Here is a 26,696-nt window from a genome sequence, read left to right as displayed (position 1 = left end):
CAGGGCTCTGCTAGGATTTCTCTAGGCAGTGTGTTTTCCCTGGGCCTCACTGTAGCAACACTATGTCGCCAGGGCAACACTGCATGGCACTTCCTCTGGCAGGAGAGAGCTGCTGCTTTGTAGTTTGTGCTGCGAAACCTTGCTTTGGCAAGTGCCAATTGACCGCATTCAGGCAGAAAGAAAAGAGAATAGCAAGAGGCCTTTTCTCCCCGGCTGCTCTGCCAAGCCCTTCCAGCTCAAACTATGTCGTTGCTCCTCTGGAAGGATCCCTGCACCGCGGCGTAGTTTTTCCAAAGAAGCCATGCGTTTGCAAGAGCAAATGAGGAATTCGTGGCAGGAAAGAGGAAGGAAAGAAAGTTTCTCTCCCTCTGCCTGCTTTGCTCAGAGGACTGGATGAAGTCAGGGACTTCTCCCTTTCACTGAGAAACGTGCGGGCTGCTGTTGCCTGGGCGCTCTCTTCTTTGCAAAAGAGTCTGCAGTTCCACGCTTTGAACCGTGGAAAGGCGCCGGGCTCTGCTAAGATTCCCCCCGGCGCTTCGTTTGCCCCGGGCCAAAGCGAACCTTTACAATAGCTGAACGCTAACACTGCATACTCGTTCCACTTCCAGAACCGGGCTACGGCGAGGCAGTTCTCCGGGGGAAAACGGCCCTTCGCGAAGGGCAGATCTGCCGAGCTCCTTGCGGGAAAGCGAAAGCAAAGGACGCTTTTCTCCCTCTAACCGCTTTCGTCAGAGGAACGGGGGAAGTCACAGTGTTCTTTCTCTCCCTGAGATACACACAATCTGACGTTGCCTCTGAGCTCCGTTGCTGGCAAGGAACTGAAAGTGACATACATTCCTGTGGGGAAACACAGGGCTCTGCTAGGATTTCTCTAGGCAGTGTGTTTTCCCTGGGCCTCACTGTAGCAACACTATCTCGCCAGGGCAACACTGCATGGCACTTCCTCTGCCAGGAGAGAGCTGCTGCTTTGTAGTTTGTGCTGCGAAACCTTGCTTTCGCAAGTGCGAATTTACCGCATTCAGGCAGAAAGAAAAGAGAATAGCAAGAGGCCTTTTCTCCCCGGCTGCTCTGCCAAGCCCTTCCAGCTCAAACTATGTCGTTGCTCCTCTGGAAGGATCCCTGCACCGCGGCCTAGTTTTTCCGAAGAAGCCCTGCGTTTGCAAGAGCAAATGAGGAATTCGTGGCAGGAAAGAGGAAGGAAAGAAAGTTTCTCTCCCTCTGCCTGCTTTGCTCAGAGGACTGGATGAAGTCAGGGACTTCTCCCTTTCACTGAGAAACGTGCGGGCTGCTGTTGCCTGGGCGCTCTCTTCTTTGCAAAAGAGTCTGCAGTTCCACGCTTTGAACCGTGGAAAGGCGCCGGGCTCTGCTAAGATTTCCCCCAGCGCTTCGTTTGCCCCGGGCCAAAGCGAGCCTTCACAATAGCTGAACGCTAACACTGCATACTCGTTCCACTTCCAGAACCGGGCTACGGCGAGGCAGTTTTCCGGGGGAAAACGGCCCTTCGCGAAGGGCAGATCTGCCGAGCTCCTTGCGGGAAAGCGAAAGCAAAGGACGCTTTTCTCCCTCTAACCGCTTTCGTCAGAGGAACGGGGGAAGTCACAGTGTTCTTTCTCTCCCTGAGATACACACAATCTGACGTTGCCTCTGAGCTCCGTCGCTGGCAAGGAACTGAAAGTGACATACATTGCTGTGGGGAAACACAGGGCTCTGCTAGGATTTCTGTAGGCAGTGTGTTTTCCCTGGGCCTCACTGTAGCAACACTATGTCGCCAGGGCAACACTGCATGGCACTTCCTCTGCCAGGAGAGAGCTGCTGCTTTGTAGTTTGTGCTGGGAAACCTTGATTTGGCAAGTGCCAATTGACCGCATTCAGGCAGAAAGAAAAGAGAATAGCAAGAGGCCTTTTCTCCCCGGCTGCTCTGCCAAGCCCTTCCAGCTCAAACTATGTCGTTGCTCCTCTGGAAGGATCCCTGCACCGCGGCGTAGTTTTTCCAAAGAAGCCCTGCGTTTGCAAGAGCAAATGAGGAATTCGTGGCAGGAAAGAGGAAGGAAAGAAAGTTTCTCTCCCTCTGCCTGCTTTGCTCAGAGGACTGGATGAAGTCAGGGACTTCTCCCTTTCACTGAGAAACGTGCGGGCTGCTGTTGCCTGGGCGCTCTCTTCTTTGCAAAAGAGTCTGCAGTTCCACGCTTTGAACCGTGGAAAGGCGCCGGGCTCTGCTAAGATTCCCCCCGGCGCTTCGTTTGCCCCGGGCCAAAGCGAACCTTTACAATAGCTGAACGCTAACACTGCATACTCGTTCCACTTCCAGAACCGGGCTACGGCGAGGCAGTTCTCCGGGGGAAAACGGCCCTTCGCGAAGGGCAGATCTGCCGAGCTCCTTGCGGGAAAGCGAAAGCAAAGGACGCTTTTCTCCCTCTAACCGCTTTCGTCAGAGGAACGGGGGAAGTCACAGTGTTCTTTCTCTCCCTGAGATACACACAATCTGACGTTGCCTCTGAGCTCCGTTGCTGGCAAGGAACTGAAAGTGACATACATTCCTGAGGGGAAACACAGGGCTCTGCTAGGATTTCTCTAGGCAGTGTGTTTTCCCTGGGCCTCACTGTAGCAACACGATCTCGCCAGGGCAACACTGCATGGCACTTCCTCTGCCAGGAGAGAGCTGCTGCTTTGTAGTTTGTGCTGCGAACCTTGCTTTGGCAAGTGCGAATTGACCGCATTCAGGCAGAAAGAAAAGAGAATAGCAAGAGGCCTTTTCTCCCCGGCTGCTCTGCCAAGCCCTTCCAGCTCAAACTATGTCGTTGCTCCTCTGGAAGGATCCCTGCACCGCGGCCTAGTTTTTCCGAAGAAGCCCTGCGTTTGCAAGAGCAAATGAGGAATTCGTGGCAGGAAAGAGGAAGGAAAGAAAGTTTCTCTCCCTCTGCCTGCTTTGCTCAGAGGACTGGATGAAGTCAGGGACTTCTCCCTTTCACTGAGAAACGTGCGGGCTGCTGTTGCCTGGGCGCTCTCTTCTTTGCAAAAGAGTCTGCAGTTCCACGCTTTGAACCGTGGAAAGGCGCCGGGCTCTGCTAAGATTTCCCCCGGCGCTTCGTTTGCCCTGGGCCAAAGCGAGCCTTCACAATAGCTGTACGCTAACACTGCATACTCGTTCCACTTCCAGAACCGGGCTACGGCGAGGCAGTTCTCCGGGGGAAAACGGCCCTTCGCGAAGGGCAGATCTGCCGAGCTCATTGCGGGAAAGCGAAAGCAAAGGACGCTTTTCTCCCTCTAACCGCTTTCGTCAGAGGAACGGGGGAAGTCACAGTGTTCTTTCTCTCCCTGAGATACACACAATCTGACGTTGCCTCTGAGCTCCGTTGCTGGCAAAGAACTGAAAGTGACATACATTCCTGTGGGGAAACACAGGGCTTTGCTAGGATTTCTCTAGGCAGTGTGTTTTCCCTGGGCCTCACTGTAGCAACACGATCTCGCAAGGGCAGAACTGCGTGGGATTTCCTCTGCCAGGAGAGAGCTGCTGCTTTGTAGTTTGTGCTGGGAAACCTTGCTTTGGCAAGTGCGAATTGACCGCATTCAGGCAGAAAGAAAAGAGAATAGCAAGAGGCCTTTTCTCCCCGGCTGCTCTGCCAAGCCCTTCCAGCTCAAACTATGTCGTTGCTCCTCTGGAAGGATCCCTGCACCGCGGCGTAGTTTTTCCGAAGAAGCCCTGCGTTTGCAGGAGCAAATGAGGAATTCGTGGCAGGAAAGAGGAAGGAAAGAAAGTTTCTCTCCCTCTGCCTGCTTTGCTCAGAGGACTGGATGAAGTCAGGGACTTCTCCCTTTCACTGAGAAACGTGCGGGCTGCTGTTGCCTGGGCGCTCTCTTCTTTGCAAAAGAGTCTGCAGTTCCACGCTTTGAACCGTGGAAAGGCGCCGGGCTCTGCTAAGATTTCCCGCGGCGCTTCGTTTGCCCCGGGCCAAAGCGAGCCTTCACAATAGCTGAACGCTAACACTGCATACTCGTTCCACTTCCAGAACCGGGCTACGGCGAGGCAGTTTTCCGGGGGAAAACAGCCCTTCGCGAAGGGCAGATCTGCCGAGCTCCTTGCGGGAAAGCGAAAGCAAAGGACGCTTTTCTCCCTCTAACCGCTTTCGTCAGAGGAACGGGGGAAGTCACAGTGTTCTTTCTCTCCCTGAGATACACACAATCTGACGTTGCCTCTGAGCTCCGTCGCTGGCAAGGAACTGAAAGTGACATACATTGCTGTGGGGAAACACAGGGCTCTGCTAGGATTTCTGTAGGCAGTGTGTTTTCCCTGGGCCTCACTGTAGCAACACTATGTCGCCAGGGCAACACTGCATGGCACTTCCTCTGCCAGGAGAGAGCTGCTGCTTTGTAGTTTGTGCTGCGAAACCTTGCTTTGGCAAGTGCCAATTGACCGCATTCAGGCAGAAAGAAAAGAGAATAGCAAGAGGCCTTTTCTCCCCGGCTGCTCTGCCAAGCCCTTCCAGCTCAAACTATGTCGTTGCTCCTCTGGAAGGATCCCTGCACCGCGGCGTAGTTTTTCCGAAGAAGCCCTGCGTTTGCAAGAGCAAATGAGGAATTCGTGGCAGGAAAGAGGAAGGAAAGAAAGTTTCTCTCCCTCTGCCTGCTTTGCTCAGAGGACTGGATGAAGTCAGGGACTTCTCCCTTTCACTGAGAAACGTGCGGGCTGCTGTTGCCTGGGCGCTCTCTTCTTTGCAAAAGAGTCTGCAGTTCCACGCTTTGAACCGTGGAAAGGCGCCGGGCTCTGCTAAGATTTCCCGCGGCGCTTCGTTTGCCCCGGGCCAAAGCGAGCCTTCACAATAGCTGAACGCTAACACTGCATACTCGTTCCACTTCCAGAACCGGGCTACGGCGAGGCAGTTCTCCGGGGGAAAACGGCCCTTCGCGAAGGGCAGATCTGCCGAGCTCCTTGCGGGAAAGCGAAAGCAAAGGACGCTTTTCTCCCTCTAACCGCTTTCGTCAGAGGAACGGGGGAAGTCACAGTGTTCTTTCTCTCCCTGAGATACACACAATCTGACGTTGCCTCTGAGCTCCGTTGCTGGCAAGGAACTGAAAGTGACATACATTCCTGTGGGGAAACACAGGGCTCTGCTAGGATTTCTCTAGGCAGTGTGTTTTCCCTGGGCCTCACTGTAGCAACACGATCTCGCCAGGGCAACACTGCATGGCACTTCCTCTGCCAGGAGAGAGCTGCTGCTTTGTAGTTTGTGCTGCGAAACCTTGCTTTGGCAAGTGCGAATTGACCGCATTCAGGCAGAAAGAAAAGAGAATAGCAAGAGGCCTTTTCTCCCCGGCTGCTCTGCCAAGCCCTTCCAGCTCAAACTATGTCGTTGCTCCTCTGGAAGGATCCCTGCACCGCGGCCTAGTTTTTCCGAAGAAGCCCTGCGTTTGCAAGAGCAAATGAGGAATTCGTGGCAGGAAAGAGGAAGGAAAGAAAGTTTCTCTCCCTCTGCCTGCTTTGCTCAGAGGACTGGATGAAGTCAGGGACTTCTCCCTTTCACTGAGAAACGTGCGGGCTGCTGTTGCCTGGGCGCTCTCTTCTTTGCAAAAGAGTCTGCAGTTCCACGCTTTGAACCGTGGAAAGGCGCCGGGCTCTGCTAAGATTTCCCCCGGCGCTTCGTTTGCCCTGGGCCAAAGCGAGCCTTCACAATAGCTGAACGCTAACACTGCATACTCGTTCCACTTCCAGAACCGGGCTACGGCGAGGCAGTTCTCCGGGGGAAAACGGCCCTTCGCGAAGGGCAGATCTGCCCAGCTCATTGCGGGAAAGCGAAAGCAAAGGACGCTTTCCTCCCTCTAACCGCTTTCGTCAGAGGAACGGGGGAAGTCACAGTGTTCTTTCTCTCCCTGAGATACACACAATCTGACGTTGCCTCTGAGCTCCGTTGCTGGCAAAGAACTGAAAGTGACATACATTCCTGTGGGGAAACACAGGGCTTTGCTAGGATTTCTCTAGGCAGTGTGTTTTCCCTGGGCCTCACTGTAGCAACACGATCTCGCAAGGGCAGAACTGCGTGGGATTTCCTCTGCCAGGAGAGAGCTGCTGCTTTGTAGTTTGTGCTGGGAAACCTTGCTTTGGCAAGTGCGAATTGACCGCATTCAGGCAGAAAGAAAAGAGAATAGCAAGAGGCCTTTTCTCCCCGGCTGCTCTGCCAAGCCCTTCCAGCTCAAACTATGTCGTTGCTCCTCTGGAAGGATCCCTGCACCGCGGCGTAGTTTTTCCGAAGAAGCCCTGCTTTTGCAGGAGCAAATGAGGAATTCGTGGCAGGAAAGAGGAAGGAAAGAAAGTTTCTCTCCCTCTGCCTGCTTTGCTCAGAGGACTGGATGAAGTCAGGGAGTTCTCCCTTTCACTGAGAAACGTGCGGGCTGCTGTTGCCTGGGCGCTCTCTTCTTTGCAAAAGAGTCTGCAGTTCCACGCTTTGAACCGTGGAAAGGCGCCGGGCTCTGCTAAGATTTCCCCCGGCGCTTCGTTTGCCCCGGGCCAAAGCGAGCCTTCACAATAGCTGAACGCTAACACTGCATACTCGTTCCACTTCCAGAACCGGGCTACGGCGAGGCAGTTTTCCGGGGGAAAACGGCCCTTCGCGAAGGGCAGATCTGCCGAGCTCCTTGCGGGAAAGCGAAAGCAAAGGACGCTTTTCTCCCTCTAACCGCTTTCGTCAGAGGAACGGGGGAAGTCACAGTGTTCTTTCTCTCCCTGAGATACACACAATCTGACGTTGCCTCTGAGCTCCGTCGCTGGCAAGGAACTGAAAGTGACATACATTGCTGTGGGGAAACACAGGGCTCTGCTAGGATTTCTGTAGGCAGTGTGTTTTCCCTGGGCCTCACTGTAGCAACACTATGTCGCCAGGGCAACACTGCATGGCACTTCCTCTGCCAGGAGAGAGCTGCTGCTTTGTAGTTTGTGCTGCGAAACCTTGCTTTGGCAAGTGCCAATTGACCGCATTCAGGCAGAAAGAAAAGAGAATAGCAAGAGGCCTTTTCTCCCCGGCTGCTCTGCCAAGCCCTTCCAGCTCAAACTATGTCGTTGCCCCTCTGGAAGGATCCCTGCACCGCGGCCTAGTTTTTCCGAAGAAGCCCTGCGTTTGCAAGAGCAAATGAGGAATTCGTGGCAGGAAAGAGGAAGGAAAGAAAGTTTCTCTCCCTCTGCCTGCTTTGCTCAGAGGACTGGATGAAGTCAGGGACTTCTCCCTTTCACTGAGAAACGTGCGGGCTGCTGTTGCCTGGGCGCTCTCTTCTTTGCAAAAGAGTCTGCAGTTCCACGCTTTGAACCGTGGAAAGGCGCCGGGCTCTGCTAAGATTTCCCCCGGCGCTTCCTTTGCCCTGGGCCAAAGCGAGCCTTCACAATAGCTGAACGCTAACACTGCATACTCGTTCCACTTCCAGAACCGGGCTACGGCGAGGCAGTTCTCCGGGGGAAAACGGCCCTTCGCGAAGGGCAGATCTGCCGAGCTCATTGCGGGAAAGCGAAAGCAAAGGACGCTTTCCTCCCTCTAACCGCTTTCGTCAGAGGAACGGGGGAAGTCACAGTGTTCTTTCTCTCCCTGAGATACACACAATCTGACGTTGCCTCTGAGCTCCGTCGCTGGCAAGGAACTGAAAGTGACATACATTGCTGTGGGGAAACACAGGGCTCTGCTAGGATTTCTGTAGGCAGTGTGTTTTCCCTGGGCCTCACTGTAGCAACACTATGTCGCCAGGGCAACACTGCATGGCACTTCCTCTGCCAGGAGAGAGCTGCTGCTTTGTAGTTTGTGCTGCGAAACCTTGCTTTGGCAAGTGCCAATTGACCGCATTCAGGCAGAAAGAAAAGAGAATAGCAAGAGGCCTTTTCTCCCCGGCTGCTCTGCCAAGCCCTTCCAGCTCAAACTATGTCGTTGCTCCTCTGGAAGGATCCCTGCACCGCGGCCTAGTTTTTCCGAAGAAGCCCTGCGTTTGCAAGAGCAAATGAGGAATTCGTGGCAGGAAAGAGGAAGGAAAGAAAGTTTCTCTCCCTCTGCCTGCTTTGCTCAGAGGACTGGATGAAGTCAGGGACTTCTCCCTTTCACTGAGAAACGTGCGGGCTGCTGTTGCCTGGGCGCTCTCTTCTTTGCAAAAGAGTCTGCAGTTCCACGCTTTGAACCGTGGAAAGGCGCCGGGCTCTGCTAAGATTCCCCCCGGCGCTTCGTTTGCCCCGGGCCAAAGCGAACCTTTACAATAGCTGAACGCTAACACTGCATACTCGTTCCACTTCCAGAACCGGGCTACGGCGAGGCAGTTCTCCGGGGGAAAACGGCCCTTCGCGAAGGGCAGATCTGCCGAGCTCCTTGCGGGAAAGCGAAAGCAAAGGACGCTTTTCTCCCTCTAACCGCTTTTGTCAGAGGAACGGGGGAAGTCACAGTGTTCTTTCTCTCCCTGAGATACACACAATCTGACGTTGCCTCTGAGCTCCGTTGCTGGCAAGGAACTGAAAGTGACATACATTCCTGTGGGGAAACACAGGGCTCTGCTAGGATTTCTCTAGGCAGTGTGTTTTCCCTGGGCCTCACTGTAGCAACACGATCTCGCCAGGGCAACACTGCATGGCACTTCCTCTGCCAGGAGAGAGCTGCTGCTTTGTAGTTTGTGCTGCGAAACCTTGCTTTGGCAAGTGCGAATTGACCGCATTCAGGCAGAAAGAAAAGAGAATAGCAAGAGGCCTTTTCTCCCCGGCTGCTCTGCCAAGCCCTTCCAGCTCAAACTATGTCGTTGCTCCTCTGGAAGGATCCCTGCACCGCGGCCTAGTTTTTCCGAAGAAGCCCTGCGTTTGCAAGAGCAAATGAGGAATTCGTGGCAGGAAAGAGGAAGGAAAGAAAGTTTCTCTCCCTCTGCCTGCTTTGCTCAGAGGACTGGATGAAGTCAGGGACTTCTCCCTTTCACTGAGAAACGTGCGGGCTGCTGTTGCCTGGGCGCTCTCTTCTTTGCAAAAGAGTCTGCAGTTCCACGCTTTGAACCGTGGAAAGGCGCCGGGCTCTGCTAAGATTTCCCCCGGCGCTTCGTTTGCCCTGGGCCAAAGCGAGCCTTCACAATAGCTGAACGCTAACACTGCATACTCGTTCCACTTCCAGAACCGGGCTACGGCGAGGCAGTTCTCCGGGGGAAAACGGCCCTTCGCGAAGGGCAGATCTGCCCAGCTCATTGCGGGAAAGCGAAAGCAAAGGACGCTTTCCTCCCTCTAACCGCTTTCGTCAGAGGAACGGGGGAAGTCACAGTGTTCTTTCTCTCCCTGAGATACACACAATCTGACGTTGCCTCTGAGCTCCGTTGCTGGCAAAGAACTGAAAGTGACATACATTCCTGTGGGGAAACACAGGGCTTTGCTAGGATTTCTCTAGGCAGTGTGTTTTCCCTGGGCCTCACTGTAGCAACACGATCTCGCAAGGGCAGAACTGCGTGGGATTTCCTCTGCCAGGAGAGAGCTGCTGCTTTGTAGTTTGTGCTGGGAAACCTTGCTTTGGCAAGTGCGAATTGACCGCATTCAGGCAGAAAGAAAAGAGAATAGCAAGAGGCCTTTTCTCCCCGGCTGCTCTGCCAAGCCCTTCCAGCTCAAACTATGTCGTTGCTCCTCTGGAAGGATCCCTGCACCGCGGCGTAGTTTTTCCGAAGAAGCCCTGCTTTTGCAGGAGCAAATGAGGAATTCGTGGCAGGAAAGAGGAAGGAAAGAAAGTTTCTCTCCCTCTGCCTGCTTTGCTCAGAGGACTGGATGAAGTCAGGGAGTTCTCCCTTTCACTGAGAAACGTGCGGGCTGCTGTTGCCTGGGCGCTCTCTTCTTTGCAAAAGAGTCTGCAGTTCCACGCTTTGAACCGTGGAAAGGCGCCGGGCTCTGCTAAGATTTCCCCCGGCGCTTCGTTTGCCCCGGGCCAAAGCGAGCCTTCACAATAGCTGAACGCTAACACTGCATACTCGTTCCACTTCCAGAACCGGGCTACGGCGAGGCAGTTTTCCGGGGGAAAACGGCCCTTCGCGAAGGGCAGATCTGCCGAGCTCCTTGCGGGAAAGCGAAAGCAAAGGACGCTTTTCTCCCTCTAACCGCTTTCGTCAGAGGAACGGGGGAAGTCACAGTGTTCTTTCTCTCCCTGAGATACACACAATCTGACGTTGCCTCTGAGCTCCGTCGCTGGCAAGGAACTGAAAGTGACATACATTGCTGTGGGGAAACACAGGGCTCTGCTAGGATTTCTGTAGGCAGTGTGTTTTCCCTGGGCCTCACTGTAGCAACACTATGTCGCCAGGGCAACACTGCATGGCACTTCCTCTGCCAGGAGAGAGCTGCTGCTTTGTAGTTTGTGCTGCGAAACCTTGCTTTGGCAAGTGCCAATTGACCGCATTCAGGCAGAAAGAAAAGAGAATAGCAAGAGGCCTTTTCTCCCCGGCTGCTCTGCCAAGCCCTTCCAGCTCAAACTATGTCGTTGCTCCTCTGGAAGGATCCCTGCACCGCGGCGTAGTTTTTCCAAAGAAGCCCTGCGTTTGCAAGAGCAAATGAGGAATTCGTGGCAGGAAAGAGGAAGGAATGAAAGTTTCTCTCCCTCTGCCTGCTTTGCTCAGAGGACTGGATGAAGTCAGGGACTTCTCCCTTTCACTGAGAAACGTGCGGGCTGCTGTTGCCTGGGCGCTCTCTTCTTTGCAAAAGAGTCTGCAGTTCCACGCTTTGAACCGTGGAAAGGCGCCGGGCTCTGCTAAGATTCCCCCCGGCGCTTCGTTTGCCCCGGGCCAAAGCGAACCTTTACAATAGCTGAACGCTAACACTGCATACTCGTTCCACTTCCAGAACCGGGCTACGGCGAGGCAGTTCTCCGGGGGAAAACGGCCCTTCGCGAAGGGCAGATCTGCCGAGCTCCTTGCGGGAAAGCGAAAGCAAAGGACGCTTTTCTCCCTCTAACCGCTTTCGTCAGAGGAACGGGGGAAGTCACAGTGTTCTTTCTCTCCCTGAGATACACACAATCTGACGTTGCCTCTGAGCTCCGTTGCTGGCAAGGAACTGAAAGTGACATACATTCCTGTGGGGAAACACAGGGCTCTGCTAGGATTTCTCTAGGCAGTGTGTTTTCCCTGGGCCTCACTGTAGCAACACGATCTCGCCAGGGCAACACTGCATGGCACTTCCTCTGCCAGGAGAGAGCTGCTGCTTTGTAGTTTGTGCTGCGAAACCTTGCTTTGGCAAGTGCGAATTGACCGCATTCAGGCAGAAAGAAAAGAGAATAGCAAGAGGCCTTTTCTCCCCGGCTGCTCTGCCAAGCCCTTCCAGCTCAAACTATGTCGTTGCTCCTCTGGAAGGATCCCTGCACCGCGGCCTAGTTTTTCCGAAGAAGCCCTGCGTTTGCAAGAGCAAATGAGGAATTCGTGGCAGGAAAGAGGAAGGAAAGAAAGTTTCTCTCCCTCTGCCTGCTTTGCTCAGAGGACTGGATGAAGTCAGGGACTTCTCCCTTTCACTGAGAAACGTGCGGGCTGCTGTTGCCTGGGCGCTCTCTTCTTTGCAAAAGAGTCTGCAGTTCCACGCTTTGAACCGTGGAAAGGCGCCGGGCTCTGCTAAGATTTCCCCCGGCGCTTCGTTTGCCCTGGGCCAAAGCGAGCCTTCACAATAGCTGAACGCTAACACTGCATACTCGTTCCACTTCCAGAACCGGGCTACGGCGAGGCAGTTCTCCGGGGGAAAACGGCCCTTCGCGAAGGGCAGATCTGCCGAGCTCATTGCGGGAAAGCGAAAGCAAAGGACGCTTTCCTCCCTCTAACCGCTTTCGTCAGAGGAACGGGGGAAGTCACAGTGTTCTTTCTCTCCCTGAGATACACACAATCTGACGTTGCCTCTGAGCTCCGTTGCTGGCAAAGAACTGAAAGTGACATACATTCCTGTGGGGAAACACAGGGCTTTGCTAGGATTTCTCTAGGCAGTGTGTTTTCCCTGGGCCTCACTGTAGCAACACGATCTCGCAAGGGCAGAACTGCGTGGGATTTCCTCTGCCAGGAGAGAGCTGCTGCTTTGTAGTTTGTGCTGGGAAACCTTGCTTTGGCAAGTGCGAATTGACCGCATTCAGGCAGAAAGAAAAGAGAATAGCAAGAGGCCTTTTCTCCCCGGCTGCTCTGCCAAGCCCTTCCAGCTCAAACTATGTCGTTGCTCCTCTGGAAGGATCCCTGCACCGCGGCCTAGTTTTTCTGAAGAAGCCCTGCGTTTGCACGAGCAAATGAGGAATTCGTGGCAGGAAAGAGGAAGGAAAGAAAGTTTCTCTCCCTCTGCCTGCTTTGCTCAGAGGACTGGATGAAGTCAGGGACTTCTCCCTTTCACTGAGAAACGTGCGGGCTGCTGTTGCCTGGGCGCTCTCTTCTTTGCAAAAGAGTCTGCAGTTCCACGCTTTGAACCGTGGAAAGGCGCCGGGCTCTGCTAAGATTTCCCCCGGCGCTTCGTTTGCCCCGGGCCAAAGCGAGCCTTCACAATAGCTGAACGCTAACACTGCATACTCGTTCCACTTCCAGAACCGGGCTACGGCGAGGCAGTTTTCCGGGGGAAAACGGCCCTTCGCGAAGGGCAGATCTGCCGAGCTCCTTGCGGGAAAGCGAAAGCAAAGGACGCTTTTCTCCCTCTAACCGCTTTCGTCAGAGGAACGGGGGAAGTCACAGTGTTCTTTCTCTCCCTGAGATACACACAATCTGACGTTGCCTCTGAGCTCCGTCGCTGGCAAGGAACTGAAAGTGACATACATTGCTGTGGGGAAACACAGGGCTCTGCTAGGATTTCTTTAGGCAGTGTGTTTTCCCTGGGCCTCACTGTAGCAACACTATGTCGCCAGGGCAACACTGCATGGCACTTCCTCTGCCAGGAGAGAGCTGCTGCTTTGTAGTTTGTGCTGCGAAACCTTGCTTTGGCAAGTGCCAATTGACCGCATTCAGGCAGAAAGAAAAGAGAATAGCAAGAGGCCTTTTCTCCCCGGCTGCTCTGCCAAGCCCTTCCAGCTCAAACTATGTCGTTGCTCCTCTGGAAGGATCCCTGCACCGCGGCGTAGTTTTTCCAAAGAAGCCCTGCGTTTGCAAGAGCAAATGAGGAATTCGTGGCAGGAAAGAGGAAGGAAAGAAAGTTTCTCTCCCTCTGCCTGCTTTGCTCAGAGGACTGGATGAAGTCAGGGACTTCTCCCTTTCACTGAGAAACGTGCGGGCTGCTGTTGCCTGGGCGCTCTCTTCTTTGCAAAAGAGTCTGCAGTTCCACGCTTTGAACCGTGGAAAGGCGCCGGGCTCTGCTAAGATTCCCCCCGGCGCTTCGTTTGCCCCGGGCCAAAGCGAACCTTTACAATAGCTGAACGCTAACACTGCATACTCGTTCCACTTCCAGAACCGGGCTACGGCGAGGCAGTTCTCCGGGGGAAAACGGCCCTTCGCGAAGGGCAGATCTGCCGAGCTCCTTGCGGGAAAGCGAAAGCAAAGGACGCTTTTCTCCCTCTAACCGCTTTCGTCAGAGGAACGGGGGAAGTCACAGTGTTCTTTCTCTCCCTGAGATACACACAATCTGACGTTGCCTCTGAGCTCCGTTTCTGGCAAGGAACTGAAAGTGACATACATTCCTGTGGGGAAACACAGGGCTCTGCTAGGATTTCTCTAGGCAGTGTGTTTTCCCTGGGCCTCACTGTAGCAACACGATCTCGCCAGGGCAACACTGCATGGCACTTCCTCTGCCAGGAGAGAGCTGCTGCTTTGTAGTTTGTGCTGCGAAACCTTGCTTTGGCAAGTGCGAATTGACCGCATTCAGGCAGAAAGAAAAGAGAATAGCAAGAGGCCTTTTCTCCCCGGCTGCTCTGCCAAGCCCTTCCAGCTCAAACTATGTCGTTGCTCCTCTGGAAGGATCCCTGCACCGCGGCCTAGTTTTTCCGAAGAAGCCCTGCGTTTGCAAGAGCAAATGAGGAATTCGTGGCAGGAAAGAGGAAGGAAAGAAAGTTTCTCTCCCTCTGCCTGCTTTGCTCAGAGGACTGGATGAAGTCAGGGACTTCTCCCTTTCACTGAGAAACGTGCGGGCTGCTGTTGCCTGGGCGCTCTCTTCTTTGCAAAAGAGTCTGCAGTTCCACGCTTTGAACCGTGGAAAGGCGCCGGGCTCTGCTAAGATTTCCCCCGGCGCTTCGTTTGCCCTGGGCCAAAGCGAGCCTTCACAATAGCTGAATGCTAACACTGCATACTCGTTCCACTTCCAGAACCGGGCTACGGCGAGGCAGTTCTCCGGGGGAAAACGGCCCTTCGCGAAGGGCAGATCTGCCGAGCTCATTGCGGGAAAGCGAAAGCAAAGGACGCTTTCCTCCCTCTAACCGCTTTCGTCAGAGGAACGGGGGAAGTCACAGTGTTCTTTCTCTCCCTGAGATACACACAATCTGACGTTGCCTCTGAGCTCCGTTGCTGGCAAAGAACTGAAAGTGACATACATTCCTGTGGGGAAACACAGGGCTTTGCTAGGATTTCTCTAGGCAGTGTGTTTTCCCTGGGCCTCACTGTAGCAACACGATCTCGCAAGGGCAGAACTGCGTGGGATTTCCTCTGCCAGGAGAGAGCTGCTGCTTTGTAGTTTGTGCTGCGAAACCTTGCTTTGGCAAGTGCGAATTGACCGCATTCAGGCAGAAAGAAAAGAGAATAGCAAGAGGCCTTTTCTCCCCGGCTGCTCTGCCAAGCCCTTCCAGCTCAAACTATGTCGTTGCTCCTCTGGAAGGATCCCTGCACCGCGGCCTAGTTTTTCCGAAGAAGCCCTGCGTTTGCACGAGCAAATGAGGAATTCGTGGCAGGAAAGAGGAAGGAAAGAAAGTTTCTCTCCCTCTGCCTGCTTTGCTCAGAGGACTGGATGAAGTCAGGGAGTTCTCCCTTTCACTGAGAAACGTGCGGGCTGCTGTTGCCTGGGCGCTCTCTTCTTTGCAAAAGAGTCTGCAGTTCCACGCTTTGAACCGTGGAAAGGCGCCGGGCTCTGCTAAGATTTCCCCCGGCGCTTCGTTTGCCCCGGGCCAAAGCGAGCCTTCACAATAGCTGAACGCTAACACTGCATACTCGTTCCACTTCCAGAACCGGGCTACGGCGAGGCAGTTTTCCGGGGGAAAACGGCCCTTCGCGAAGGGCAGATCTGCCGAGCTCCTTGCGGGAAAGCGAAAGCAAAGGACGCTTTTCTCCCTCTAACCGCTTTCGTCAGAGGAACGGGGGAAGTCACAGTGTTCTTTCTCTCCCTGAGATACACACAATCTGACGTTGCCTCTGAGCTCCGTCGCTGGCAAGGAACTGAAAGTGACATACATTGCTGTGGGGAAACACAGGGCTCTGCTAGGATTTCTGTAGGCAGTGTGTTTTCCCTGGGCCTCACTGTAGCAACACTATGTCGCCAGGGCAACACTGCATGGCACTTCCTCTGGCAGGAGAGAGCTGCTGCTTTGTAGTTTGTGCTGCGAAACCTTGCTTTGGCAAGTGCCAATTGACCGCATTCAGGCAGAAAGAAAAGAGAATAGCAAGAGGCCTTTTCTCCCCGGCTGCTCTGCCAAGCCCTTCCAGCTCAAACTATGTCGTTGCTCCTCTGGAAGGATCCCTGCACCGCGGCGTAGTTTTTCCAAAGAAGCCATGCGTTTGCAAGAGCAAATGAGGAATTCGTGGCAGGAAAGAGGAAGGAAAGAAAGTTTCTCTCCCTCTGCCTGCTTTGCTCAGAGGACTGGATGAAGTCAGGGACTTCTCCCTTTCACTGAGAAACGTGCGGGCTGCTGTTGCCTGGGCGCTCTCTTCTTTGCAAAAGAGTCTGCAGTTCCACGCTTTGAACCGTGGAAAGGCGCCGGGCTCTGCTAAGATTCCCCCCGGCGCTTCGTTTGCCCCGGGCCAAAGCGAACCTTTACAATAGCTGAACGCTAACACTGCATACTCGTTCCACTTCCAGAACCGGGCTACGGCGAGGCAGTTCTCCGGGGGAAAACGGCCCTTCGCGAAGGGCAGATCTGCCGAGCTCCTTGCGGGAAAGCGAAAGCAAAGGACGCTTTTCTCCCTCTAACCGCTTTCGTCAGAGGAACGGGGGAAGTCACAGTGTTCTTTCTCTCCCTGAGATACACACAATCTGACGTTGCCTCTGAGCTCCGTTGCTGGCAAGGAACTGAAAGTGACATACATTCCTGTGGGGAAACACAGGGCTCTGCTAGGATTTCTCTAGGCAGTGTGTTTTCCCTGGGCCTCACTGTAGCAACACTATCTCGCCAGGGCAACACTGCATGGCACTTCCTCTGCCAGGAGAGAGCTGCTGCTTTGTAGTTTGTGCTGCGAAACCTTGCTTTGGCAAGTGCGAATTTACCGCATTCAGGCAGAAAGAAAAGAGAATAGCAAGAGGCCTTTTCTCCCCGGCTGCTCTGCCAAGCCCTTCCAGCTCAAACTATGTCGTTGCTCCTCTGGAAGGATCCCTGCACCGCGGCCTAGTTTTTCCGAAGAAGCCCTGCGTTTGCAAGAGCAAATGAGGAATTCGTGGCAGGAAAGAGGAAGGAAAGAAAGTTTCTCTCCCTCTGCCTGCTTTGCTCAGAGGACTGGATGAAGTCAGGGACTTCTCCCTTTCACTGAGAAACGTGCGGGCTGCTGTTGCCTGGGCGCTCTCTTCTTTGCAAAAGAGTCTGCAGTTCCACGCTTTGAACCGTGGAAAGGCGCCGGGCTCTGCTAAGATTCCCCCCGGCGCTTCGTTTGCCCCGGGCCAAAGCGAACCTTTACAATAGCTGAACGCTAACACTGCATACTCGTTCCACTTCCAGAACCGGGCTACGGCGAGGCAGTTCTCCGGGGGAAAACGGCCCTTCGCGAAGGGCAGATCTGCCGAGCTCCTTGCGGGAAAGCGAAAGCAAAGGACGCTTTTCTCCCTCTAACCGCTTTCGTCAGAGGAACGGGGGAAGTCACAGTGTTCTTTCTCTGCCTGAGATACACACAATCTGACGTTGCCTCTGAGCTCCGTTGCTGGCAAGGAACTGAAAGTGACATACATTCCTGTGTGGAAACACAGGGCTTTGCTAGGATTTCTCTAGGCAGTGTGTTTTCCCTGGGCCTCACTGTAGCAACACTATGTCGCCAGGGCAACACTGCATGGCACTTCCTCTGCCAGGAGAGAGCTGCTGCTTTGTAGTTTGTGCTGCGAAACCTTGCTTTGGCAAGTGTGAATTGACCGCATTCAGGCAGAAAGAAAAGAGAATAGCAAGAGGCCTTTTCTCCCCGGCTGCTCTGCCAAGCCCTTCCAGCTCAAACTATGTCGTTGCTCCTCTGGAAGGATCCCTGCACCGCGGCCTAGTTTTTCCGAAGAAGCCCTGCGTTTGCAAGAGCAAATGAGGAATTCGTGGCAGGAAAGAGGAAGGAAAGAAAGTTTCTCTCCCTCTGCCTGCTTTGCTCAGAGGACTGGATGAAGTCAGGGACTTCTCCCTTTCACTGAGAAACGTGCGGGCTGCTGTTGCCTGGGCGCTCTCTTCTTTGCAAAAGAGTCTGCAGTTCCACGCTTTGAACCGTGGAAAGGCGCCGGGCTCTGCTAAGATTTCCCCCGGCGCTTCGTTTGCCCTGGGCCAAAGCGAGCCTTCACAATAGCTGAACGCTAACACTGCATACTCGTTCCACTTCCAGAACCGGGCTACGGCGAGGCAGTTCTCCGGGGGAAAACGGCCCTTCGCGAAGGGCAGATCTGCCCAGCTCATTGCGGGAAAGCGAAAGCAAAGGACGCTTTCCTCCCTCTAACCGCTTTCGTCAGAGGAACGGGGGAAGTCACAGTGTTCTTTCTCTCCCTGAGATACACACAATCTGACGTTGCCTCTGAGCTCCGTCGCTGGCAAGGAACTGAAAGTGACATACATTGCTGTGGGGAAACACAGGGCTCTGCTAGGATTTCTGTAGGCAGTGTGTTTTCCCTGGGCCTCACTGTAGCAACACTATGTCGCCAGGGCAACACTGCATGGCACTTCCTCTGCCAGGAGAGAGCTGCTGCTTTGTAGTTTGTGCTGCGAAACCTTGCTTTGGCAAGTGCCAATTGACCGCATTCAGGCAGAAAGAAAAGAGAATAGCAAGAGGCCTTTTCTCCCCGGCTGCTCTGCCAAGCCCTTCCAGCTCAAACTATGTCGTTGCTCCTCTGGAAGGATCCCTGCACCGCGGCGTAGTTTTTCCGAAGAAGCCCTGCGTTTGCAAGAGCAAATGAGGAATTCGTGGCAGGAAAGAGGAAGGAAAGAAAGTTTCTCTCCCTCTGCCTGCTTTGCTCAGAGGACTGGATGAAGTCAGGGACTTCTCCCTTTCACTGAGAAACGTGCGGGCTGCTGTTGCCTGGGCGCTCTCTTCTTTGCAAAAGAGTCTGCAGTTCCACGCTTTGAACCGTGGAAAGGCGCCGGGCTCTGCTAAGATTCCCCCCGGCGCTTCGTTTGCCCCGGGCCAAAGCGAACCTTTACAATAGCTGAACGCTAACACTGCATACTCGTTCCACTTCCAGAACCGGGCTACGGCGAGGCAGTTCTCCGGGGGAAAACGGCCCTTCGCGAAGGGCAGATCTGCCGAGCTCCTTGCGGGAAAGCGAAAGCAAAGGACGCTTTTCTCCCTCTAACCGCTTTCGTCAGAGGAACGGGGGAAGTCACAGTGTTCTTTCTCTGCCTGAGATACACACAATCTGACGTTGCCTCTGAGCTCCGTTGCTGGCAAGGAACTGAAAGTGACATACATTCCTGTGTGGAAACACAGGGCTTTGCTAGGATTTCTCTAGGCAGTGTGTTTTCCCTGGGCCTCACTGTAGCAACACTATGTCGCCAGGGCAACACTGCATGGCACTTCCTCTGCCAGGAGAGAGCTGCTGCTTTGTAGTTTGTGCTGCGAAACCTTGCTTTGGCAAGTGCGAATTGACCGCATTCAGGCAGAAAGAAAAGAGAATAGCAAGAGGCCTTTTCTCCCCGGCTGCTCTGCCAAGCCCTTCCAGCTCAAACTATGTCGTTGCTCCTCTGGAAGGATCCCTGCACCGCGGCCTAGTTTTTCCGAAGAAGCCCTGCGTTTGCAAGAGCAAATGAGGAATTCGTGGCAGGAAAGAGGAAGGAAAGAAAGTTTCTCTCCCTCTGCCTGCTTTGCTCAGAGGACTGGATGAAGTCAGGGACTTCTCCCTTTCACTGAGAAACGTGCGGGCTGCTGTTGCCTGGGCGCTCTCTTCTTTGCAAAAGAGTCTGCAGTTCCACGCTTTGAACCGTGGAAAGGCGCCGGGCTCTGCTAAGATTTCCCCCGGCGCTTCGTTTGCCCTGGGCCAAAGCGAGCCTTCACAATAGCTGAACGCTAACACTGCATACTCGTTCCACTTCCAGAACCGGGCTACGGCGAGGCAGTTCTCCGGGGGAAAACGGCCCTTCGCGAAGGGCAGATCTGCCGAGCTCATTGCGGGAAAGCGAAAGCAAAGGACGCTTTCCTCCCTCTAACCGCTTTCGTCAGAGGAACGGGGGAAGTCACAGTGTTCTTTCTCTCCCTGAGATACACACAATCTGACGTTGCCTCTGAGCTCCGTTGCTGGCAAAGAACTGAAAGTGACATACGTTCCTGTGGGGAAACACAGGGCTTTGCTAGGATTTCTCTAGGCAGTGTGTTTTCCCTGGGCCTCACTGTAGCAACACGATCTCGCAAGGGCAGAACTGCGTGGGAATTCCTCTGCCAGGAGAGAGCTGCTGCTTTGTAGTTTGTGCTGGGAAACCTTGCTTTGGCAAGTGCGAATTGACCGCATTCAGGCAGAAAGAAAAGAGAATAGCAAGAGGCCTTTTCTCCCCGGCTGCTCTGCCAAGCCCTTCCAGCTCAAACTATGTCGTTGCTCCTCTGGAAGGATCCCTGCACCGCGGCCTAGTTTTTCCGAAGAAGCCCTGCGTTTGCAAGAGCAAATGAGGAATTCGTGGCAGGAAAGAGGAAGGAAAGAAAGTTTCTCTCCCTCTGCCTGCTTTGCTCAGAGGACTGGATGAAGTCAGGGACTTCTCCCTTTCACTGAGAAACGTGCGGGCTGCTGTTGCCTGGGCGCTCTCTTCTTTGCAAAAGAGTCTGCAGTTCCACGCTTTGAACCGTGGAAAGGCGCCGGGCTCTGCTAAGATTCCCCCCGGCGCTTCGTTTGCCCTGGGCCAAAGCGAGCCTTCACAATAGCTGAACGCTAACACTGCATACTCGTTCCACTTCCAGAACCGGGCTACGGCGAGGCAGTTCTCCGGGGGAAAACGGCCCTTCGCGAAGGGCAGATCTGCCGAGCTCCTTGCGGGAAAGCGAAAGCAAAGGACGCTTTCCTCCCTCTAACCGCTTTCGTCAGAGGAACGGGGGAAGTCACAGTGTTCTTTCTCTCCCTGAGATACACACAATCTGACGTTGCCTCTGAGCTCCGTTGCTGGCAAAGAACTGAAAGTGACATACATTCCTGTGGGGAAACACAGGGCTTTGCTAGGATTTCTCTAGGCAGTGTGTTTTCCCTGGGCCTCACTGTAGCAACACGATCTCGCAAGGGCAGAACTGCGTGGGAATTCCTCTGCCAGGAGAGAGCTGCTGCTTTGTAGTTTGTGCTGGGAAACCTTGCTTTGGCAAGTGCGAATTGACCGCATTCAGGCAGAAAGAAAAGAGAATAGCAAGAGGCCTTTTCTCCCCGGCTGCTCTGCCAAGCCCTTCCAGCTCAAACTATGTCGTTGCTCCTCTGGAAGGATCCCTGCACCGCGGCCTAGTTTTTCCGAAGAAGCCCTGCGTTTGCAAGAGCAAATGAGGAATTCGTGGCAGGAAAGAGGAAGGAAAGAAAGTTTCTCTCCCTCTGCCTGCTTTGCTCAGAGGACTGGATGAAGTCAGGGACTTCTCCCTTTCACTGAGAAACGTGCGGGCTGCTGTTGCCTGGGCGCTCTCTTCTTTGCAAAAGAGTCTGCAGTTCCACGCTTTGAACCGTGGAAAGGCGCCGGGCTCTGCTAAGATTTCCCCCGGCGCTTCCTTTGCCCTGGGCCAAAGCGAGCCTTCACAATAGCTGAACGCTAACACTGCATACTCGCTCCACTTCCAGAACCGGGCTACGGCGAGGCAGTTCTCCGGGGGAAAACGGCCCTTCGCGAAGGGCAGATCTGCCGAGCTCCTTGCGGGAAAGCGAAAGCAAAGGACGCTTTTCTCCCTCTAACCGCTTTCGTCAGAGGAACGGGGGAAGTCACAGTGTTCTTTCTCTCCCTGAGATACACACAATCTGACGTTGCCTCTGAGCTCCGTTGCTGGCAAGGAACTGAAAGTGACATACATTCCTGTGGGGAAACACAGGGCTCTGCTAGGATTTCTCTAGGCAGTGTGTTTTCCCTGGGCCTCACTGTAGCAACACTATCTCGCCAGGGCAACACTGCATGGCACTTCCTCTGCCAGGAGAGAGCTGCTGCTTTGTAGTTTGTGCTGGGAAACCTTGCTTTGGCAAGTGCGAATTGACCGCATTCAGGCAGAAAGAAAAGAGAATAGCAAGAGGCCTTTTCTCCCCGGCTGCTCTGCCAAGCCCTTCCAGCTCAAACTATGTCGTTGCTCCTCTGGAAGGATCCCTGCACCGTGGCCTAGTTTTTCCGAAGAAGCCCTGCGTTTGCAAGAGCAAATGAGGAATTCGTGGCAGGAAAGAGGAAGGAAAGAAAGTTTCTCTCCCTCTGCCTGCTTTGCTCAGAGGACTGGATGAAGTCAGGGACTTCTCCCTTTCACTGAGAAACGTGCGGGCTGCTGTTGCCTGGGCGCTCTCTTCTTTGCAAAAGAGTCTGCAGTTCCACGCTTTGAACCGTGGAAAGGCGCCGGGCTCTGCTAAGATTTCCCCCGGCGCTTCGTTTGCCCCGGGCCAAAGCGAGCCTTCACAATAGCTGAACGCTAACACTGCATACTCGTTCCACTTCCAGAACCGGGCTACGGCGAGGCAGTTCTCCGGGGGAAAACGGCCCTTCGCGAAGGGCAGATCTGCCGAGCTCCTTCCGGGAAAGCGAAAGCAAAGGACGCTTTTCTCCCTCTAACCGCTTTCGTCAGAGGAACGGGGGAAGTCACAGTGTTCTTTCTCTCCCTGAGATACACACAATCTGACGTTGCCTCTGAGCTCCGTTGCTGGCAAGGAACTGAAAGTGACATACATTGCTGTGGGGAAACACAGGGCTCTGCTAGGATTTCTGTAGGCAGTGTGTTTTCCCTGGGCCTCACTGTAGCAACACTATGTCGCCAGGGCAACACTGCATGGCACTTCCTCTGCCAGGAGAGAGCTGCTGCTTTGTAGTTTGTGCTGCGAAACCTTGCTTTGGCAAGTGCCAATTGACCGCATTGAGGCAGAAAGAAAAGAGAATAGCAAGAGGCCTTTTCTCCCCGGCTGCTCTGCCAAGCCCTTCCAGCTCAAACTATGTCGTTGCTCCTCTGGAAGGATCCCTGCACCGCGGCGTAGTTTTTCCGAAGAAGCCCTGCGTTTGCAAGAGCAAATGAGGAATTCGTGGCAGGAAAGAGGAAGGAAAGAAAGTTTCTCTCCCTCTGCCTGCTTTGCTCAGAGGACTGGATGAAGTCAGGGACTTCTCCCTTTCACTGAGAAACGTGCGGGCTGCTGTTGCCTGGACGCTCTCTTCTTTGCAAAAGAGTCTGCAGTTCCACGCTTTGAACCGTGGAAAGGCGCCGGGCTCTGCTAAGATTTCCCCCGGCGCTTCGTTTGCCCTGGGCCAAAGCGAGCCTTCACAATAGCTGAACGCTAACACTGCATACTCGTTCCACTTCCAGAACCGGGCTACGGCGAGGCAGTTCTCCGGGGGAAAACGGCCCTTCGCGAAGGGCAGATCTGCCGAGCTCCTTGCGGGAAAGCGAAAGCAAAGGACGCTTTTCTCCCTCTAACCGCTTTCGTCAGAGGAACGGGGGAAGTCACAGTGTTCTTTCTCTCCCTGAGATACACACAATCTGACGTTGCCTCTGAGCTCCGTTGCTGGCAAGGAACTGAAAGTGACATACATTGCTGTGGGGAAACACAGGGCTCTGCTAGGATTTCTCTAGGCAGTGTGTTTTCCCTGGGCCTCACTGTAGCAACACTATGTCGCCAGGGCAACACTGCATGGCACTTCCTCTGCCAGGAGAGAGCTGCTGCTTTGTAGTTTGTGCTGCGAAACCTTGCTTTGGCAAGTGCCAATTGACCGCATTCAGGCAGAAAGAAAAGAGAATAGCAAGAGGCCTTTTCTCCCCGGCTGCTCTGCCAAGCCCTTCCAGCTCAAACTATGTCGTTGCTCCTCTGGAAGGATCCCTGCACCGCGGCCTAGTTTTTCCGAAGAAGCCCTGCGTTTGCAAGAGCAAATGAGGAATTCGTGGCAGGAAAGAGGAAGGAAAGAAAGTTTCTCTCCCTCTGCCTGCTTTGCTCAGAGGACTGGATGAAGTCAGGGACTTCTCCCTTTCACTGAGAAACGTGCGGGCTGCTGTTGCCTGGGCGCTCTCTTCTTTGCAAAAGAGTCTGCAGTTCCACGCTTTGAACCGTGGAAAGGCGCCGGGCTCTGCTAAGATTTCCCCCGGCGCTTCCTTTGCCCTGGGCCAAAGCGAGCCTTCACAATAGCTGAACGCTAACACTGCATACTCGTTCCACTTCCAGAACCGGGCTACGGCGAGGCAGTTCTCCGGGGGAAAACGGCCCTTCGCGAAGGGCAGATCTGCCGAGCTCATTGCGGGAAAGCGAAAGCAAAGGACGCTTTCCTCCCTCTAACCGCTTTCGTCAGAGGAACGGGGGAAGTCACAGTGTTCTTTCTCTCCCTGAGATACACACAATCTGACGTTGCCTCTGAGCTCCGTTGCTGGCAAAGAACTGAAAGTGACATACATTCCTGTGGGGAAACACAGGGCTTTGCTAGGATTTCTCTAGGCAGTGTGTTTTCCCTGGGCCTCACTGTAGCAACACGATCTCGCAAGGGCAGAACTGCGTGGGATTTCCTCTGCCAGGAGAGAGCTGCTGCTTTGTAGTTTGTGCTGGGAAACCTTGCTTTGGCAAGTGCGAATTGACCGCATTCAGGCAGAAAGAAAAGAGAATAGCAAGAGGCCTTTTCTCCCCGGCTGCTCTGCCAAGCCCTTCCAGCTCAAACTATGTCGTTGCTCCTCTGGAAGGATCCCTGCACCGCGGCCTAGTTTTTCCGAAGAAGCCCTGCGTTTGCAAGAGCAAATGAGGAATTCGTGGCAGGAAAGAGGAAGGAAAGAAAGTTTCTCTCCCTCTGCCTGCTTTGCTCAGAGGACTGGATGAAGTCAGGGACTTCTCCCTTTCACTGAGAAACGTGCGGGCTGCTGTTGCCTGGGCGCTCTCTTCTTTGCAAAAGAGTCTGCAGTTCCACGCTTTGAACCGTGGAAAGGCGCCGGGCTCTGCTAAGATTCCCCCCGGCGCTTCGTTTGCCCCGGGCCAAAGCGAGCCTTCACAATAGCTGAACGCTAACACTGCATACTCGTTCCACTTCCAGAACCGGGCTACGGCGAGGCAGTTTTCCGGGGGAAAACGGCCCTTCGCGAAGGGCAGATCTGCCGAGCTCCTTGCGGGAAAGCGAAAGCAAAGGACACTTTTCTCCCTCTAACCGCTTTCGTCAGAGGAACGGGGGAAGTCACAGTGTTCTTTCTCTCCCTGAGATACACACAATCTGACGTTGCCTCTGAGCTCCGTTGCTGGCAAGGAACTGAAAGTGACATACATTGCTGTGGGGAAACACAGGGCTCTGCTAGGATTTCTGTAGGCAGTGTGTTTTCCCTGGGCCTCACTGTAGCAACACTATGTCGCCAGGGCAACACTGCATGGCACTTCCTCTGCCAGGAGAGAGCTGCTGCTTTGTAGTTTGTGCTGCGAAACCTTGCTTTGGCAAGTGCCAATTGACCGCATTGAGGCAGAAAGAAAAGAGAATAGCAAGAGGCCTTTTCTCCCCGGCTGCTCTGCCAAGCCCTTCCAGCTCAAACTATGTCGTTGCTCCTCTGGAAGGATCCCTGCACCGCGGCGTAGTTTTTCCAAAGAAGCCCTGCGTTTGCAAGAGCAAATGAGGAATTCGTGGCAGGAAAGAGGAAGGAAAGAAAGTTTCTCTCCCTCTGCCTGCTTTGCTCAGAGGACTGGATGAAGTCAGGGACTTCTCCCTTTCACTGAGAAACGTGCGGGCTGCTGTTGCCTGGGCGCTCTCTTCTTTGCAAAAGAGTCTGCAGTTCCACGCTTTGAACCGTGGAAAGGCGCCGGGCTCTGCTAAGATTCCCCCCGGCGCTTCGTTTGCCCCGGGCCAAAGCGAACCTTTACAATAGCTGAACGCTAACACTGCATACTCGTTCCACTTCCAGAACCGGGCTACGGCGAGGCAGTTCTCCGGGGGAAAACGGCCCTTCGCGAAGGGCAGATCTGCCGAGCTCCTTGCGGGAAAGCGAAAGCAAAGGACGCTTTTCTCCCTCTAACCGCTTTCGTCAGAGGAACGGGGGAAGTCACAGTGTTCTTTCTCTCCCTGAGATACACACAATCTGACGTTGCCTCTGAGCTCCGTTGCTGGCAAGGAACTGAAAGTGACATACATTCCTGTGGGGAAACTCAGGGCTCTGCTAGGATTTCTCTAGGCAGTGTGTTTTCCCTGGGCCTCACTGTAGCAACACTATCTCGCCAGGGCAACACTGCATGGCACTTCCTCTGCCAGGAGAGAGCTGCTGCTTTGTAGTTTGTGCTGCGAAACCTTGCTTTGGCAAGTGCGAATTGACCGCATTCAGGCAGAAAGAAAAGAGAATAGCAAGAGGCCTTTTCTCCCCGGCTGCTCTGCCAAGCCCTTCCAGCTCAAACTATGTCGTTGCTCCTCTGGAAGGATCCCTGCACCGCGGCCTAGTTTTTCCGAAGAAGCCCTGCGTTTGCAAGAGCAAATGAGGAATTCGTGGCAGGAAAGAGGAAGGAAAGAAAGTTTCTCTCCCTCTGCCTGCTTTGCTCAGAGGACTGGATGAAGTCAGGGACTTCTCCCTTTCACTGAGAAACGTGCGGGCTGCTGTTGCCTGGGCGCTCTCTTCTTTGCAAAAGAGTCTGCAGTTCCACGCTTTGAACCGTGGAAAGGCGCCGGGCTCTGCTAAGATTCCCCCCGGCGCTTCGTTTGCCCCGGGCCAAAGCGAGCCTTCACAATAGCTGAACGCTAACACTGCATACTCGTTCCACTTCCAGAACCGGGCTACGGCGAGGCAGTTTTCCGGGGGAAAACGGCCCTTCGCGAAGGGCAGATCTGCCGAGCTCCTTGCGGGAAAGCGAAAGCAAAGGACACTTTTCTCCCTCTAACCGCTTTCGTCAGAGGAACGGGGGAAGTCACAGTGTTCTTTCTCTCCCTGAGATACACACAATCTGACGTTGCCTCTGAGCTCCGTTGCTGGCAAGGAACTGAAAGTGACATACATTCCTGTGGGGAAACACAGGGCTCTGCTAGGATTTCTGTAGGCAGTGTGTTTTCCCTGGGCCTCACTGTAGCAACACTATGTCGCCAGGGCAACACTGCATGGCACTTCCTCTGCCAGGAGAGAGCTGCTGCTTTGTAGTTTGTGCTGCGAAACCTTGCTTTGGCAAGTGCCAATTGACCGCATTGAGGCAGAAAGAAAAGAGAATAGCAAGAGGCCTTTTCTCCCCGGCTGCTCTGCCAAGCCCTTCCAGCTCAAACTATGTCGTTGCTCCTCTGGAAGGATCCCTGCACCGCGGCGTAGTTTTTCCGAAGAAGCCCTGCGTTTGCAAGAGCAAATGAGGAATTCGTGGCAGGAAAGAGGAA

This window comes from Elephas maximus, chromosome 20 (genome assembly GCF_024166365.1).
Source record: "Elephas maximus indicus isolate mEleMax1 chromosome 20, mEleMax1 primary haplotype, whole genome shotgun sequence".
NCBI lineage: Eukaryota > Metazoa > Chordata > Mammalia > Proboscidea > Elephantidae > Elephas > Elephas maximus.
Note: the sequence above shows the minus strand (reverse complement) of the source record.